The sequence below is a fragment of the Numida meleagris genome, chromosome 10, assembly GCF_002078875.1.
Source record: "Numida meleagris isolate 19003 breed g44 Domestic line chromosome 10, NumMel1.0, whole genome shotgun sequence".
Taxonomy (NCBI): Eukaryota; Metazoa; Chordata; class Aves; order Galliformes; family Numididae; genus Numida; species Numida meleagris.
The window spans coordinates 9,718,668-9,736,045 of record NC_034418.1 but is presented as its reverse complement, the minus strand read 5'-3'; the positions used below and the strand labels follow the sequence as shown (position 1 = coordinate 9,736,045).

The 17,378-nt window shown below is 40.4% G+C and overlaps 1 long non-coding RNA gene across 3 annotated transcripts in view; it reads right to left on the bottom strand.

The window, feature by feature from the left end:
• The window catches only part of LOC110404436, a 30,017-nt gene continuing 13,352 nt past the window's right edge, over positions 714 to 17,378 (bottom strand). The window contains exon 3 of one of the 3 annotated variants that reach the window (XR_002442241.1): positions 714 to 2,465. This is a non-coding gene — a long non-coding RNA (uncharacterized LOC110404436). Of the gene's footprint in view, positions 2,466 to 10,693; positions 11,299 to 17,378 lie in introns of those variants that run through there. The other 2 variants (XR_002442242.1, XR_002442243.1) reach the window with 2 other exon arrangements.

The window sequence follows — 17,378 nt, the reverse complement described above, 5'->3', positions numbered from 1 at the left end:
TGGAGGAACGTATCTTCATGCTATAAAAGAGCAAAGCACTACTGATAGCAGCTAGAAAGCTTGACTTTGCTTTTTGTCCAAAGGTAGATGTTACCAGGTGTACTGCAAATTCTTATGTTTGTTACTACTTTGCAATTGAAAATCATATACTTAGAATTTATACTTTTTTTTTTTTTAACTGCAAGACTAAAGAGAAATGGGAAAGTCAGCCACTTTCTCTCGTCCACAATTACTGAGTTCACCACCATATGCTGAGAAAGCAGGGTGGAACCATCGGTCACTGCAAGTCAGCGCTAACAGCAGGGGCATAAGGAAGTGCTTAAAGCCAAGCAGCTGGCCGTTGCTGGGAACCTGGAGGGAAAAAGGAATGACTAGAAGTTTTAATCGTACATGTTGCAGATATCATGTAGTTCCAGGTCTGCTGGACTGCTGCTTCCTCACAGATAAGCCAAAAAGTGCCATCAAGAGCAGTCTGCCAGCTATAAAGCAACAAAGAGGCCCCCACCAGAATGGTCAGTGCTGAAAATAAAAGTCATTTTATAAATGTTTACATGATGTAAGTTTGGAGTGTAGAGTCCAATAATTCTCACTGGCTCTTCTCTCTCACTTCCGTTCTTGGCAGCTAGATAACAAGTTCAGCCAAGCAACTTACTTAAAATGTACTGACATGAATCCCCATAGTGTAAATAACATATCTTACCTATGAAGGGTGATTATGTTTTCTTTATTCTTGAAAATAACATCTTCCTAGGCTTTTCACAAAAATCAACTGTTTGCATTCCTTGTACAGTTTATAGTATAGTCTATAAACACAATACTGTGTATAGCTGTTAATAACTGGACATTTGAAATGGGCCCAAAACTGAAATATGGAGCTGACACCCCAGAGCACAGAGGAAGTTTGAATCTGAACATTGCATCTCCAGTCTGTCTCTGTGGGAAATGAATTCACAAAGCAATAATAATATCATAAACAGCACTTAACGTGTTAGGGCTGATCCTGCCAACCCATACTCCTCCAGAACAAAAACTCTTGGCAGGTCTTACACACTGCTGAAGTCTCACTGAAACTTTCTAAAAGGGCCTTATGCGAGATTTAAGAACAAACACATTGCCAAAGAGTAACGTTAACCCTTCTTGCCCATACCCCTGACATCAGTCATCGTGCTGGTGTAAGCAATACATGACATATACCAGTAGGTCAGGTCATACATTTCCTCTGCAAAAACATCAGCCATCTCACTTTTGTCAACCTACATTTTGGGGTTTTATTGCTAGTGATTTGTAAACAAGGGCAGATAAATCTCATGAGTACAGAGATTTAGCAGAGGGCACATCTGAGGCACCTTCTGCAGCATCATAATCACTGTTGTCTGCTTGCAGAATCAGAATCTCTTTACTGACACTTTCTGCAGCTGACAGTCCAGTTCAGTCCGGCTGTGTGTTGGTCAGGGACTGGCCTGGAGGGTATCGTACAAACTGAGAAGGAAGGCAGAGAAAGCAAGTGCTGTGTTACTGGAGGAGGTGCAGACATGCTGAACATGTTGGAACAGTGCAGCTCTGCTAGCTGAGATCTGTCCCCTGTCCTCTCACTACTCGCGCTGGCTACAGTTTCATTCTGCAGCTGGCTAGATGAGTTATCTTCCACAGCAGACCCATGTTACCCTCCTGAATACCCGTGCTTCTTGCCTAGAGACTTCCACAGCTGAGATTTTCTTTTTTCCTGTGATGCATCCACAGACATTAAAGTTTTGTCTGTATCTGAATGCATTTTCTGAAAGTGAATTCCTGGAGCAATTATTTACATTTCACTCTTCTACAATCTCCAATGAAAGCATTAAAAATGAAAGTACAATCTGGCCAAGAATTCCAGGCAGTAGAGAACTTCTGCACAAAAAACAAATACATGTATACAAACACTGCATATAGATAAGGCTACTTGTGTGGACAGGTACCATAAGAGTACTTGCACAGACAGCTAAACAAAGATATATATAGTACACAATTTGCATAGTGTCATATAATGTTTGCATAAGAAATTGAGAGGTACATCAATTTATTTATTGCATGTACTATTCAGCTACTGAATTTTTAAAGTGTTACTTCACTCTGATGTCAAATTGAACTTTCAGGGATTTACCACGAAAGAGGAGAATGTATTAAAACCATAGAAATTGCCTTAGCAACACTTAGTTACCACCTTCCAATTTAGAAAGGCCAAAAGACACACACTTTTCAGGTTGGAGGCATAGGATGCCAAGAAATAATACTAAATTGCAGCTGCCCTAGGAAACCTACATTCTTCCCACCAGGGCAAAGGGAAAAAAAAAAGAAAATCAGCAATACAAGTTGGGGTCAACAGAAGTCCCATGATATGGTTTTCAGAGGTTGTTGTCTCACTTTGGCCTTCAATTTCAGTCTCCAAATATTTGTGCACTTTCAGAAGTGACGGAAAACCTTCACAGCTAAAGGAAGAAAAAGCAGCGCATCAGTGGCATGGGATATGTTAGCACCAGAGCTTCAGAACCTCCTTCTTGACACCAGCAGTCACAGGATTGACTTGACAGTGCAGCTCTAAGGTGGAAATGCTGGCTGTAAAGAGCCTGAGAAGCTCTTCCTGCCTCGGCAACATCAGTAAATCATCCCCACAGCAACAGAAGGGCTCCAGGAGGGTGAATATTAAAACTGCAGGGCTTAGAGATGTCCTAGGATGTAATGTATTCTCATCATCAGTGGTAGTTCTTCTGCTGTAGAGCAGAATGAGCATGTTTCAAGATCCCAACCTCTCCTAGGAGGTTCTTTATTTCAATTACTCCCACAAGTTGGACTCTGTAGAACCACCACCCACTTCAGCTTCCACAGAAACAGAAGTGCCTGCTCTCCTTGTCATACTTAGCTACTTAGCTCTTCATTTGCTGCAGGTTACCAACCAGAAAGCCTTTAACTTGTACACAAGGGCAATGGGAGAGACACGATTTTATTTTTTTTTGCTTGATTGCTCAGAATACAAGACACTCATGGCTGACCCCTTTCCTCCTGACACTTTCCTATCTGGGACTTGGAGAGCATATCACAGAATTCAAAGCATTTGAAATTTATTTAGTTGCTGTTTTGCAGCTTCCCTTAAGGTAACTGGAGCATAAAGGATTTTAAAGCTAAACTGGAACTAAACAACAACAACAAAAAAATATATCTCCCACCGAACAGTACATATTAGCAAGGATAGCTACAATTGACAGTGAGGGGAAAAAAAGCTAAAAAACTACCTATATTTGTGGTTAAATTAACAGAAGATGAGCTTACTAAAATGTATCTTCATATATATATATATACACACACACACAAACACATATATATGTATATAGGAGCAGAGTTGGAATCCTTTCCTAGCAGAACTATAGCAGGATTCCATTAAAAGTGCTGCTGGAACACAGCAAAATAGCAGACTGCCTTGGAACTCATCCTCTGGCACAATGGGTGTTACACATGGATTTTGCTTCTACTACAAGACAAAATTCTCTGAAAAGCACCTTTTTAACTAGCTGCTGAGCCATTACACCTTTCTTTACATCCCTTCAGCAAAAAAAGAGGCAACTTGGGATAAATACATAAACACTAGTTGTACAATCATATTGTTCATTACTTTTAATAATGCTACCTCCACCTAATTGCAATAATGTTTTCATTTGTTGCTGCTGTCTGACAACCCCTGGCAAATTTCAAAATTAGGTCCTCTTTTCTACAGTGATTGAGGAACTAAAATACTACAGCACTGTAATAGTGTTATAGCTTCACTGGATCTGAAATCCTGCTACTCATTCCCAAATAAGTTCTCCTGAACACAGAAGATCTTTTGATGGATTTTCTGAGCTTATATTTGAAATGAGATGATCCTACAATATAAGACTTAGCATAGACGCACAGACATTTTCACTCACTAACCTAAAATACTCCAAACCAGAGGCAAATTGTTTATTTCACATTTAAGCAAAAGGACACACAGCAAACACAAAGGATCTGCAGAAGAGTTGGTGCTGGAACCCAGGTCTTCTCACGTTTCCTGTTCCATGACTTATTCACTGGGGCTACATTCCTCCCATTCTCTGGGCATCTTTCCACCTTTTTAATTAACCTCCAGTAGCAACCATTAACTTGCCTGGAATAACTAAAGAAAGGGGAACTGAAGGTCATCTGTGTTTGAGGAGATGGGATAGAAGCCCACCAGCAATCTACTATCAGGCTCACTCCTGGCAGGGAACATTGCCGCGTAGTTCTTTCAAACCTTCACTGGCAGAAGAAAAACACTGCAATGTAAAATACAGCCAGGAGTCATGAAGTCTAATGAAGAGCCAGAATGAATTCCTAGACGTTTTCCACCTCAGACCCATTGATACAATGAAGTGATTCCCAACAAACAGCACAGTCGTTCTGAGTGCCAGGGCATGAATCAGCACATTGGTCCTCTCTGACCAAAGATCCTCCAGTGGTTATCACACAGTTCTGCAAGGCCTTTGCTCTACTCAGATCTCCTGTTGCCAGCAAAATGAAACCTTCCTGTTTTATTTGTGAGATCTGTCATAGCACCTCATTCAGGGTAAAGCAGTCTCATACTAACTCTTTTTTTGCACATTTCAGTTCTATAGAGGCTCAAATTAGTTCAGACACTACAAAGGAATACATTAAAATTTATCCTTAAGCACCAGTGGAACAATATTTACATGTTGTCCTGTACAGCAATTGAACATCTGCTTCTCTCAGGCTTCTGACAGCCACAGTTCCATGACTGCACTGTCCTCATCTCTCATTTTTTACTCATTTTCTTTTTGACATGAGGCAACCCTACCAATATTCTGCTACTCAAGGCTTAGCAATAAGTCTTTGGAAAGTATCAGGTATTTTATGTCGTAGGCATGTTTTAAGGCAATTGAACTAAATCAAAGCAGTAGATACAAGCATTCTGAATAACAGGTCAGTTTTATTTACAAAAACGCATAGGCATCCAAGGATTAAGTCTGCTGAAAGATGCAGGCATTTTAAAATAGAATTTATGAAGAAGGTAGGTGCCTTAGTACAAAACTGACATAAAAGCCTGACAATCTATGCCTTAACTTCTGCCCAGCACCTATGCTAGCCTGGATCAGAGTGCAGAAATCCAGTGCTTGTTTATCAAAGCCTCTTGATTTGCCAGATGATCTCAGCTATGCCTGACAGCAATCAGAAATAAGGCCTCACTCTTTCAAAACACAGAGATCAATGCATACTCTGTTTAAGCCTGCTCAAGTTCCGAAAGTAATTCAGAACTCATTAAACAGAAAATAAAATAGAGAAATCAAAATGAACCTATCTCCCTGGCCAGATGCTCTGAGAGTTCACCTCGGAACCGTTTGCAACTGGGACTAGACCCTGATTCCTGGTGAATTCCTTAGTCACTAGCTGACAGATTCAGTCTCTCCCTTGCGCTTGTCCTCTCCAACAGTTTCATATTCCTCTTACAGGCATCAGATCCCACAAGAGGGGAGAAAGGAAGCTCTCCTGGGAGGAAGAAAACGCAAGCTGCAGGCCCTCCTGCCTGAGGAAGCTCTCATTGTTGTCTTCCTCAGTAAGTTGCTGGGCAATTCTACACAAAAGTGGGTAGAATCACTTTTTTTTAAAAAAAAGAACAATATCTAGTTGATTCTTTCAAAGAACAGGAGCCACTGCCCATCCTCAGGAAAGTGGTTTGAGCTACGTCTGAGTCCACAGCTCCTGATCACAGGGCCACCTGCATGGTTACATATTCCCACTGAAGACCAAGTGCCTTCACAAGGAGCTAACGTAGGGCTTGGCTCTCTTCAGAGGCTAAGTGCTGGAAGACAGTCCCATAAGACATGGTGTGAAGCCACGTGCAGAGACTAGAATGAGACCAGAGACTATATGAACAAGTTACCCTCATGCTCTGCCTTGCCTAGGCTGGTTTACCCTCGTCAGAGGAATAATAGGTCGTCCCATAGGAACAAGGCACTAACCCAGTGACGCTGTTTCCCATATTCACACTAGATTGCTTGGCAGTCACCTGAGTATCACTGTGCAGTCTTCCCACTGCTCTACAACAGTGTTAAGCCAGCTCTGCATAAGAACTAAGTTCCTATCTGAACTCCAAGTCTGAAAGATCTGGTCAAAGTAAGCACCAATGTTTTCATCCACCTCATCAAGCAGCCACATGAACAGTCTTATATTTCTCCCCCCCCCCCCCCCCCGATTAAGCTAGATCTGTTCCCTTGCAAAGTGATTGATTTCTTGATCACATTCAAAATGTTAAAAAAAGATAGCACAGGAGAAGATTCAATCATAGGATGAGAACACTGAAGAGGTAGGGGGGAGCCCAAGTCTACAATATGAGCGCACCTACCCAGAGCTGGCTGAGTAGAGATGGGGACAAACTAACTGGTCTTTATTATTAAAGACAGTTATGTCACCTATCAGTATAAGCAGGGAACTTCATTACTCTGAGACTAGCAGCTCAAAAGCTGCAGAAGTAAGCTGAGCCTTTCAGGGATGCTACATTAACTCAGCTAAACTGAAAAACAGAGAAACCTTCTCTGTGTATGTAGCAGTCATAGTCAGCCATTAGGAAACCAGCGTCCTTGTGCAATCACAAATGTCTCAACTTTGTACAAAACAATGTAAAACTACATGAATCAAATTGTGACTTACCAATATGAAAACCATGAAAGCGCTAAGCTTCCAACCTTTCATGTCATGTTCGGTAATGAAAGGATTAATTGTATCTTCTAGAATACTTACAGAAATTACATTAATATGGTATGAATTGGGAGAATAAACTTTGACAGATAAAAACAGAATTCTGCAAGAATATCTGACAGACATTTTACTGCTTTGCAGTGGTTCTAGCCAGCACTTCTGCAACAGAGGGGAGTTTCAATTACTCTGGGGCACCAGGCACAGATTGAAACTCATATTTCCTTATCTATTTAAAGTTACTCAAATAAGCATAAAGTAATGGTGTAATCAGAGAGGCTATTTCCATTAATCTTTATTTAGATTTTTCTTTTTTTCTTTTTTGGAAAATCAGTCTGTAAAGTTAGTTTATAACGACAATCTTTGTTTGCATGCAATCTCACAATGCACACAATACCTGTGGGTTTACCCAGGCAGAATTCCCACTGAATCCATGGGGAATTTTTTCCTGATTATGGAGTATAAAATCATTTCCAGTATTTTACATTAGTTATCTCTGAGATGAGTATTGCCAGTACTGGAGCAACTTTGAATAGAAAAATAGGATTCACTCTGTTGTATCTTTTGCCTGAATTCTGCTAGCTGTGACATTTTCTATGTCCAGGACCAGCTGTGACTGAGGTCCCTGGGTGTTCGCTAGGGTAGCCCAATATGTGACATTCTGCATTTAATTAGAACTTTAACTGAAATATATTGAGGCAAAAGTCAGGATAAAAGGTGCCCCTCCCTTTCATTCAAAGAAATTATACTCTCCAACACACACGAGAAAATTATACTGTTTCAAACTCTAATTAGGAAAAAAATAGAAAAACAATCCAGTTACATCACATGTATTCCTGTAAGTTATTTGTGCAGAGCATGTGAGTGTCATATCTTCATTACAAATAATAAAAGCATGCATTTATACCTAGTATGCTAGCAATCGCAGTAGGTGATGTAAAGCACATAAAGCAGAACACCAAATAGGTTGGTCTCATTTGGTAGATTCACCTGAAATAGGAATAAAATGCACAAAACCAAAACGCTCCCATTAACTTCAGCAGTCCTTGGATCAGACTCTACTTTCCTGCCTAATTAGGGCTCTTCGAGCTTCCTGGCAGGGAATGTTGAAGAGGCCACTTTGCCAAGACCTCTCCTACTTGCTGCTGACTCTACTACTCCCCCTCCCCAAGGAGGTGGGGGGTTCTACAGCACAGAAACCAAATACATCCTTTCCAAAACTGCCAAGACATGTATGAATCCAAATGTGCAATCCAAATTTTGGTTCAACTTTAACAATATTTCCTTTGTCATGTGGAAATTATTGCACGCTCTACTCCAAGGAAAATACAGATAACCCAAAGTCCTACTTAAAAGCCCAGCTTTTAACACTTTGAAGTAGACTACACGAGTTTGAAAGCTTTTGGCTAGCTTTACCAGCCGGTGTCATCTGGTGGATCTTAATTGCCATCTAGTGGTATTAGTACGTAACTCCCTTACATACATCCCTTAACAGCTAAATCGTGTTCATCACCAACCAACTTGCAAACTTAACTGTCCAGGTGTTTGTTTCAGCTCAACTCAGCTGTACACAGTGACCTATTTTATCTGGGCCATGGAATGTCTATAAAAAACAAACGGTGATTTCTTTTCATCCTCAAAAGCAAAGCTATACCTAACTAGAATAACACCCAAACTTTCATAAAGTCTGAGAAACAAATTATTTCTGTAGGCTGTTCCCAGCACAAGGCTTTTGGAACTCTGGAAAGACTTGGAATAAAATGCCAAAAGCCTAGACTACACTTACAACAACTCTTAGGCACTAGTAATGAGAAAATACTGCAATCAATTCAAATTCCAAACATTTATAGGAAAAGAAAAAAATAAGGCTAGTCTTAATTTACAAATAAATAATAAAAAGAATCTTTTGTTCCCAAATGTAGGTCACTGAGCCTACCAGAAAGCTCACTAACCAAAAACAATTTCCATTTATAAGAGTGTAGGTTCAGATTTCCAAATACCTTGTTCCTATCCCTCCAATTAGCATGCCACATATGGAAGATATACCAGATACCCTTCACCTTTTGTCCTCAAAGCTAAGAGAGAAACCAAGTGTTCCTTATTTCCTGATGAATCCTTAATTACCTGCAATGTGACATATTCCTCCTTCTTTCTTTTTGATCCTAAAATCTGAAAGGCAAAGCCAGCAAAGCACAGTCTTTCCCTGACCTTTTCATTCTATATTTCCCCAGTCACAGACTTTAAATAATAAACACTTGCAAATGCGTAGCATCCATCTGCATTCCCTTACTGTCTGTCAGTCTCTTCATGGACGTGGTAGTCATTTTGTCATTGGCTCAGCTGGATTCATATCCATGATAGCTGTTTCTCAAAGGGCAACAGAGATGTACTGGACAGCAAACTGCTGCCTGCACAGTATGGTGTCAGAAACATCAGACCCCAGGCACTCAAGTGGTCATCAGACATTACAGCAAAATTGGAGTTCAGTTTGTGACATTACTTCAGATCTCAAATCCCATGTGGTAATGCAGGCATCATTAGCTGACACACATAGCAAGGGAGAAACAAACAGGGTCATCAAATGTATCTGTGCCTATCCCCGCTCCGAAAGCATTCCACACAGTTCTTTTCGATAACAGCAAAGTAGGTAACATTTTCAAACTAATTAGCCTCAAAAAATTGACACATCTTTACTTGGCAGCTTTATCCTATGAGTTGCCAGGTAGGCCAAAGACAAGACCCCTACCTGCAAAAGAAGACCTAAGTAGCTGCCAGCCTGGAGTTCACATACCAAGGAACAGGCCATGTCAGAGACGGATTAATGTTAAAGAAATTTTTTCTGAAAGTTTGGAATCCTGAAGTTAATATCTGGGCTGTGCTAGCAAAGAAGTCTATTGCACCGAGTTGACAAAGCTTACGCTGACCAGACATGTACTTACAGTTTCAGGCTAGCCCTATCTTGTGTCTGTCTGGATCATTAAATGATACTCACGATGAGGACAGGCACAACTATACTGGTAAGACACTCACTGATAAGGGCAGTTTAAAAGTGATTTTCCTAGAGTTAGACAAAAGTGCAGCTTCAGTGGATGAGCTGGGTTCAGCATTTTACTTGGTAGCATCTTGGTACACCCAAACTCATCTGAATGCTGTGAGAATGGTATAAATATATTCATCTTTTCATTTTTATGCTACTTTGGAATGGGAGAGCACCAAAGCAGCTCAAGCAGTTTCCAGGCAGTATGTCTAACAGTAAGATAAAATCTGCTTTGCCACATCGGGGGCTTTGACAGGAGGAGGCTGTTTCTCTGGAATGGTCATCTCACTGCAATCAACAGAGGAGTTCTGCATGTTAGAATAACACTTCATAGCACACGGCAAGTAAGGACAACAACAGTGTGACCTGCCTATAAAACAATAACCTTATTGAAAGAAGTTCATTATCCCAAAATGATCTGAACTTATTTGTTAATACTGCCTTTCTATTTAAGACTCACAAACACTTAGCTACAAGAAAAGCCCAATCACATGCTCAAATCCATGTTAAAGTACAAGCACAGTTCATAACTCAACACTCTTTGAAATATTATGTCCTTGGGACAGGCAGTTTCTGCTACAATCAGTTATTTTTATTTCTCATGTAGCAGTGATTCCATCTGGAACCAACGCAGTTATCTCCAGTCCAACAAGACAGCGTGCTTCCATGTGCTACGTGTCATCCCCTGGTATCCAGCTTTCCCCAGACTGCAGTGTTTCAGTTGGAGGAAAAAAAAAAAAAGGGAGAACAAGGCAGTGGCCTGTTGCATAAGGTATGCCCAGCTCCTGACGAGCCTGGCAAACGGTTAAGGAGGCACCAGGCACCAACTGCGAGGACAATTTTCTGAGTGATCACTCTGTAATGCCATCTGGGTCAAGTCCGACCAGCTACGAGGAAACTATCAGCAGAGACTTTGCAGGCTTTTATTGCTAGGTTAATTCACTACATTTAAAAGCAGTATGACACACTGTACATTGAAGTGCATGATTCAAGGTGCTCGACGTATGAAAACAGACATTTTGTGACAATCTCCCAATAGCCATTAATATTCTCCAATGAAAAAAACCACATCTCAATGCCAATGTTAGTTTAATTACTTACTGTGCTCACAGGGACTAACTTTAAACCATCCAAACAAAACCAAAAGCCAGTAAGTACTGGGGGTTTTGGTGTCTTTTTTTTTTTGAAACACAGTTAATAAAAGAATAGTAATAATGTATCAGAAAAACACAGACGCAACATAATAATTATCCTTCACACTTGCACAGCACGTTTCATCTGAGAAACGCACAGTACTTGAAAGACTGAAATTAATTCTAATTAAACCTCTCAGCATCGTATGCTGTTATACGACATTTACAGAGTGCTAAGTGAGACTCAGGGCTTAGGTAAGATGTGCAGGATGATACAGCCGTGATACAGCATGGCACTGGTGAGGTCGGGCCAGAAATCTAGATCCCAGCTTCTGGTTCTGCTTCCACCGCTCGGCTACCCTGCCTATTAGCTCAGCACCAGGTTTTCTGCTGTAATAGAACAGATGAGACAAAGGGAAGAACAGCCTATTTATATTCAAAAATTGTGAGATTTAATGGCAAGCTAAATTGTTTTAATAACTGACTATTTTCTTCAGGCTCTACATATGCTTCCCCATTCCCCACTTTTTCATCTCACGCGTAGTCTAAGCATGTTGAATCAAGCACCGTCAGGACAGAAATTACCTCTGGAAGGGAAAGATTCTCTGTCCACACAAGGTGAGTTTTCCAAATCTAGAAAGACTTCAAAATATCTGTAATAGCCGCAGCCATCACCAGTGGAGTTTTCCAGTAAAAAATAATTGCTAAAACATTTAACTAACTGTATTTTAATGAGACTTTAAAAATATATATATTATTCTCAGGAAAGAAGGAGGGAAATTAAAGAAGCCAAATGAGCAAAAAGATAGCGGAGGATGAGAAGGAAAGAAGGTGCCGATCAGATAATTGCTCAGACCAAAGATAAACACTTTTTAAAGCATTGGAATAACATTTCACATTACAAGAGACGTAACATCTGCACAAAAGCAACATTTTTTTCAGTCTTTTTCTTAGCTTGTTTAATAATTATAGCATAGGATAAAGCCTTTTCCAATAAGTGCCTCCCATTTATTATTTGAAAATTATTAGCAAACATAATCACAGCAATTATTCAGCTTGTGACAATTGAGCTTGCTCTTTTGTTGCACACCTCTGAGAAGAAAGAACAGAAACACGAAAGAATTCCTTGCTGACCCTCCTCCTCCACAGAGGATTCTTTTCGTTTTCTCCCTCAAACATTTGCTATCTGAATTCCTGGATATAATCCATATAATCTACAGGCATAAAGATGTTTGTTTTTCTTTTATTCCTAATATTTTTGGGAGGTTGGTGACCAGCTATTTCATGTGGGTTTTGAATAATCTGTTAATTAATTAAATTGGGTAACTACAAGAATCAACAGAAAAATCTTAGCATACGTACAGGAATGAACAAGTAAACTAACACACATACACACTAATAAATAAACAAACTACTGCAATCATAAGCTGCTAAGCTTTCTGATAAATAAGAAAGTCTTGATTTGGGGAAATACACTTTAATTACATGAAGTCACACTGAAAAAGGCTAAAGAATCAGAATGGGAAATCATATTTATTTTATGCTGCGGCTGTTTTCTCCCTAAAGCATTCCATAAAAACTTTTTGAATGAACATTAATATATTTATAATCAATTATTATCTGCATCTAACACCAAACGAGATAGAGATATCTGTATATTGCCCCTGGTCCACACTGGCATCCAGTGACATCCAAAACAAAACAAAAAAAGTTAAAGAGAGCTCATGATCATCAGCCATCACTAATGCCAAACACAGTGCTATTGCAGAATCCTCATTTACTATCTATCAGGTAGAACTTCATTCTATGCTGTTTTTCTTTGAATATATGATGTACACAGACAAAATGTGATACTGGAAGAACTGAGAGAGAGACAGAGACACACTGAGAAGGAGCTGAGAGCTGCTATATTGCAATAGCATCACCTTGCTCCACACTTACCAATCTTTTCCTGAGGAAAACGTCTTTCATATGAACTTCCATTTCCTAATTCAGCAATACCACCTTCCTCTTTTTTTTTTTGTGTGTGTGTGTGTGTGTACTCTAGCAGTAGCTTTTCCTGTTTAAAACATTTTGCAATTCTGTTCTCTCCACTGAAAGGGGAAGGGTTGTGGTTTTTTATTTGTTCTTAAGTGTAGAGCTCTTAACTGAAACCATGGTGTTATGCTGGTACAGGACACTAAGGAAAAAGACAGGATACCATTCTCAGAAGGTGAGAAGATCCCTTGTTTCCTTCTTGTTAAACCTGAATGCACATATGAGAGACAATCATATTTGATAAGGAGACATTCACTTTATGCTTTTACAGGCCTCACCTTCTCAGAGTCTGTAAAGCGGTTTTTATTTACTTCCACCTATGAAATCACTCAGATTTCCACAAACTGATACTTCTGAAAGAACAAAGAGATCAGTCTCAATCACTCCAATTAAAAATTCACTCTTCCCCTACTGCTGCTCTGCAAAGGGGGAAAAATGGAAACAGAACAAAAAGACTGGATTAACTCTAATGAGAAAACCCTAGGTTCACTGACTAACGTCACTGAGAGAAATCAGGGTACAGAAAGCTTTTTTCTGCCCCTCATGACAGGTGCACAACTAAGAGGATCAGTAAGGAAATAGTATGACAGGGTCTCTGTTTTGCCACAAGTGCCAGCAGTATTACTGTCCATGAAGCCTTACATCTTTAAAGTAACAGACTGACGTGTCAACCATTTCAGTAGAGCAGCACAAGAACGGCTGTGTGGTTAACACAGAGCTTGGAAAGGTGACAAAAAAGGGTCCTGTTCCTGCCCAATATATCAACAATCGACAGGAATCAGGGCTAGATTTGATCAGTGAGAGTCAAGACTGAGATGCACAGAAGATGTAGTCGGTGGAATCCTGCCTGAGCTACCTGACATCCTCACTCAGTCTTTCAGAGGTGCTGAGCACCAATAGTTCCCTTGAAGATGACTGCATTTGAGTGATGCCCAGCATGGCCAAGCCACCAGCACCCAAAGCTGGGCATCTGAGTCTTGAGGACTTTGCAAATGTGAAGGCCTCATCTCTGGAACTCAAATGTGTTTGTGAACTGTTTACACAGGTATAAAAATGCTTTAGTGTTTCTGTAATGACAGAATCTAAAACCAGAGGCTTCAGCTAAGTAATCTACCAATACAGGTAAACATCCTTCTTTTTTGAAGAGCTGCTCAGCTTTCAAATATTCTTAGATGAATACTACTGGAAAACAACATGTTAGTATTGTGAAATAAAAATAACCAAAGGCTCAATAGAAATTACAGATTCTATTTATGAAATGATACAGCTGTGAGGTTCAAGGAGTATGCATAAGTGAACAATGTATTTACTTATATATATGCCATGCATGTATGCAGCTGACAGTATTTTGCAATTTCCACACAAGATCCTAGGTGCTTGCCTAACACATGGCATGACTGTCCCCAGATGTATTAGCACTTAGATGTTATTAATACTTTGTTCTTCTTTACTGCTACAGAACTGTGAATAAAATCTCATTTGCAAGACCCCTATGTATTAGTCTTGGTTTCACATCTAAGGTCTACATCACAAACTGGGCATCCTCACACTGACCTCATTCAGAGATCTCTCTGAGATCCTCGAGCACATTACAAGACTGGACCTTGAAGAAGGCACATCTGAAGACAAGCAAGCATGGTACCATTGGTGATCCTTCTATCCTAACAGTGCAGAGAATGTCTTACATCTGGGATGGAAGGAATCTGTCATGTGTGTCACCTCCTACGGGAGGGCCTGAACTCCCACATACAACCTTTCCAGGTTTGAGCTGTATTACATTCCACTGCGCACTCACAATATCAAGTTCAAAGAGCAAGAAGCAGTGAATGAATACTTAGTGGCTGTAGCACTCAGGTGGGTGAAGGACAGCAAGGACGTCAATTCCAGTGAGTGCAAGCGACTCCATGCAAAATCAAACAACTTCAGTTATAGGAATTGTCTATAAAGGAAACTGTCATCGACAAGCTAGCTGGGAAAGCACTGCTGATCACATTGCCTTTGCCAAATGCTCCACACCACTCACTGGGTGGCTGTGCCATCTAACACTGGATTAGGGGATTTGCAGCAAAGGAAGGAGTGCAGAACATGGCTAGTTCTCTGGTTATGCACAGGACCTTCTGCCTGATGTGCACACAGGTCAGTGCTCTACAGCACACATCGCATACATTGCTCCTGGCACCACATAGTATGGCAGCCCTTCATATTTGCAGTAAATCAGAGCAGCTAACAAAATGTGTGGTGCATAACCAGACTGTATCACACGCAACTGTCCCTGATTTCAGGTAAAAAGACATTTTTGTGAGTTTCACTCCAAGATTCGAGCCACCTGAGATAAACTGATTCCAAGATATGAATTTTTATCCAGAGGCATTCAAACTCTGCTGATTCCTCCTATGTAACACAAGATCAATGCTCACACAGTCACCCAGCAGCACCCAATGACCTAAATATACGGGGAATAAATCACAGGCTGGGCTTCTGTCCTTACAAAATATCATCTCTTGCCTTCTGCTCTGCTAGCTGCCTTTTGTGCCAGAGGAAAAGAAACTGAAAAAAACAAAACTCAAGAATTTTCAGAGAGAAACCAATCCTACATGCAGTATACATGCCACTCTGTTGCCCATAAATACTTTCATTATCCTTGAAGGCATAGGAGAAACTGAGTTTTGATTCTCCCCAAGTGCCTGCCTCCCTGATTCATGTTACCTTTTCACCCCGGTTCACACTGTTGCAAAGAGCATGTAAAAAGGCAAAGAATCAACCACGCACAACCAGGGGCAGTGCCCTGTTTTACAACACAAAGCAGAGGGCTGTAGGCATTCTTCAGAAATTGAAGAGCCAGCAAAAAAAGGGTGTGTCGGGGTACGTGAATTTTACCTTCATAATTACCCTGTTATTTAAAGCTAATGAATAATTACTACAGCAAACTTGCTGCCATGCAGGGTGCACCTACTCACTCATAGCTTGAGACAAAACCAAAGAATCACATTTCAGGCCCAGTTATCCAAAGATATCTCATTTAGTATAACACTTAGTTTGCCAGCATCCCATGGTATTCACTTCTGTTCACTCAATCAGATCCTTCACTGGCATTTATTGGTCTCAAAACAGTTTAAAGTTAATCACATCAAGTTTCCTGTTGGTTTGTGTCTTAAATATATATATATTTCAAAATTCTTTGTAATTACTGTTCCATTCAAGTTTACATTCACCTACTGATTTTTTAATGGAATACCTTCTATCATTTAATTATTTCTTTTTAAACACACTGAACTTTTCTTCCTTGCTACTAACAAGCAAATTAAAAAAATGATTTTCTCAGTACATAATCCACAATAACAGAGAAAGTCCAAATTCAGGCAAATCAAGAGAGCTGAAAATTCATGAGAGTTTTAGAACACTAAAGGAAGAATCCTTTATTACCACAGCAGGAAGCAGGCTGTCTTCATCCAGCTGCATTATCAGCACTTAAACACTGCTTCCTATTAGAATAAAATAGAAATAGGCCTGCCTTAGCCAAATGTGTTTTTTGTTTTTAAGACACCTTTGGAAGGGCGCACCAAGAGAATGCAAGCTGTCTAACAGAGCAAAGCACTGATCTTAGCTCACCTGTCCCTTTACGTCTCCTACTAATTTTCTCCCCAGTCTGTGGTACAGACAACCAGAAGGCAGGAGAAGGTCAGTCCTTGTTCTCCCATCCTCACAGCACAGAAGCATCATAAGACACAGAATTCAACACAGGGGTTCCAATTCAATTCATCTACAAAGACTCATTTGCCGTCCCAGTCATCACAGTTCCAGAGTCCTGGCAAAACATTCATTTTTGCTCAGCATTCAAGATTATCAGAGAGATACATTCAAGATTATCAGAGTGATACAATTTTTATTTCCACTAAAATCGAAACGCAGTTGTTATGAGGGCTACCCCAAAAGAAATGCCTCCTATTTTGTTGTGTTAGCCCAATGTCAGAGGCAGATGCTAGTGGTGTGGCAGTAGAGATGGAACCTTGCCACCAATAGTCCATTACATTTTGTCACCATGTGACAGATGGCAGCAGAGGGGCAGCCTGACAAAACGGCACCTGACATGGAAGTGCACACAAAGCAAAGGCCTGTCATTGAATTCCTCCATGTGGAAAAAATGCAACCCACTGACATTCATCAACACTTGCCGAACGTAGATGGAGACCAAACAGCGGGTGAAAGTAAAGAGAGGCGGTGGGAGGCGTGTTTCAGCAGCACTGACGGTGACATGAAGGACAAGCCATGTTCCAGACAGCCACGCACAGCTGTCAAACCATGAAACAAAGAGCATCTTGACCAGCTCATCCATGCAAATTGGTTGATGGTGATGACTACATCGAAAAAAAATAGTGTTTTGTAGGTGAGAATTTGCTTTATCAAAGAGTGTTATTGTGCTCTTTGCATCTGTT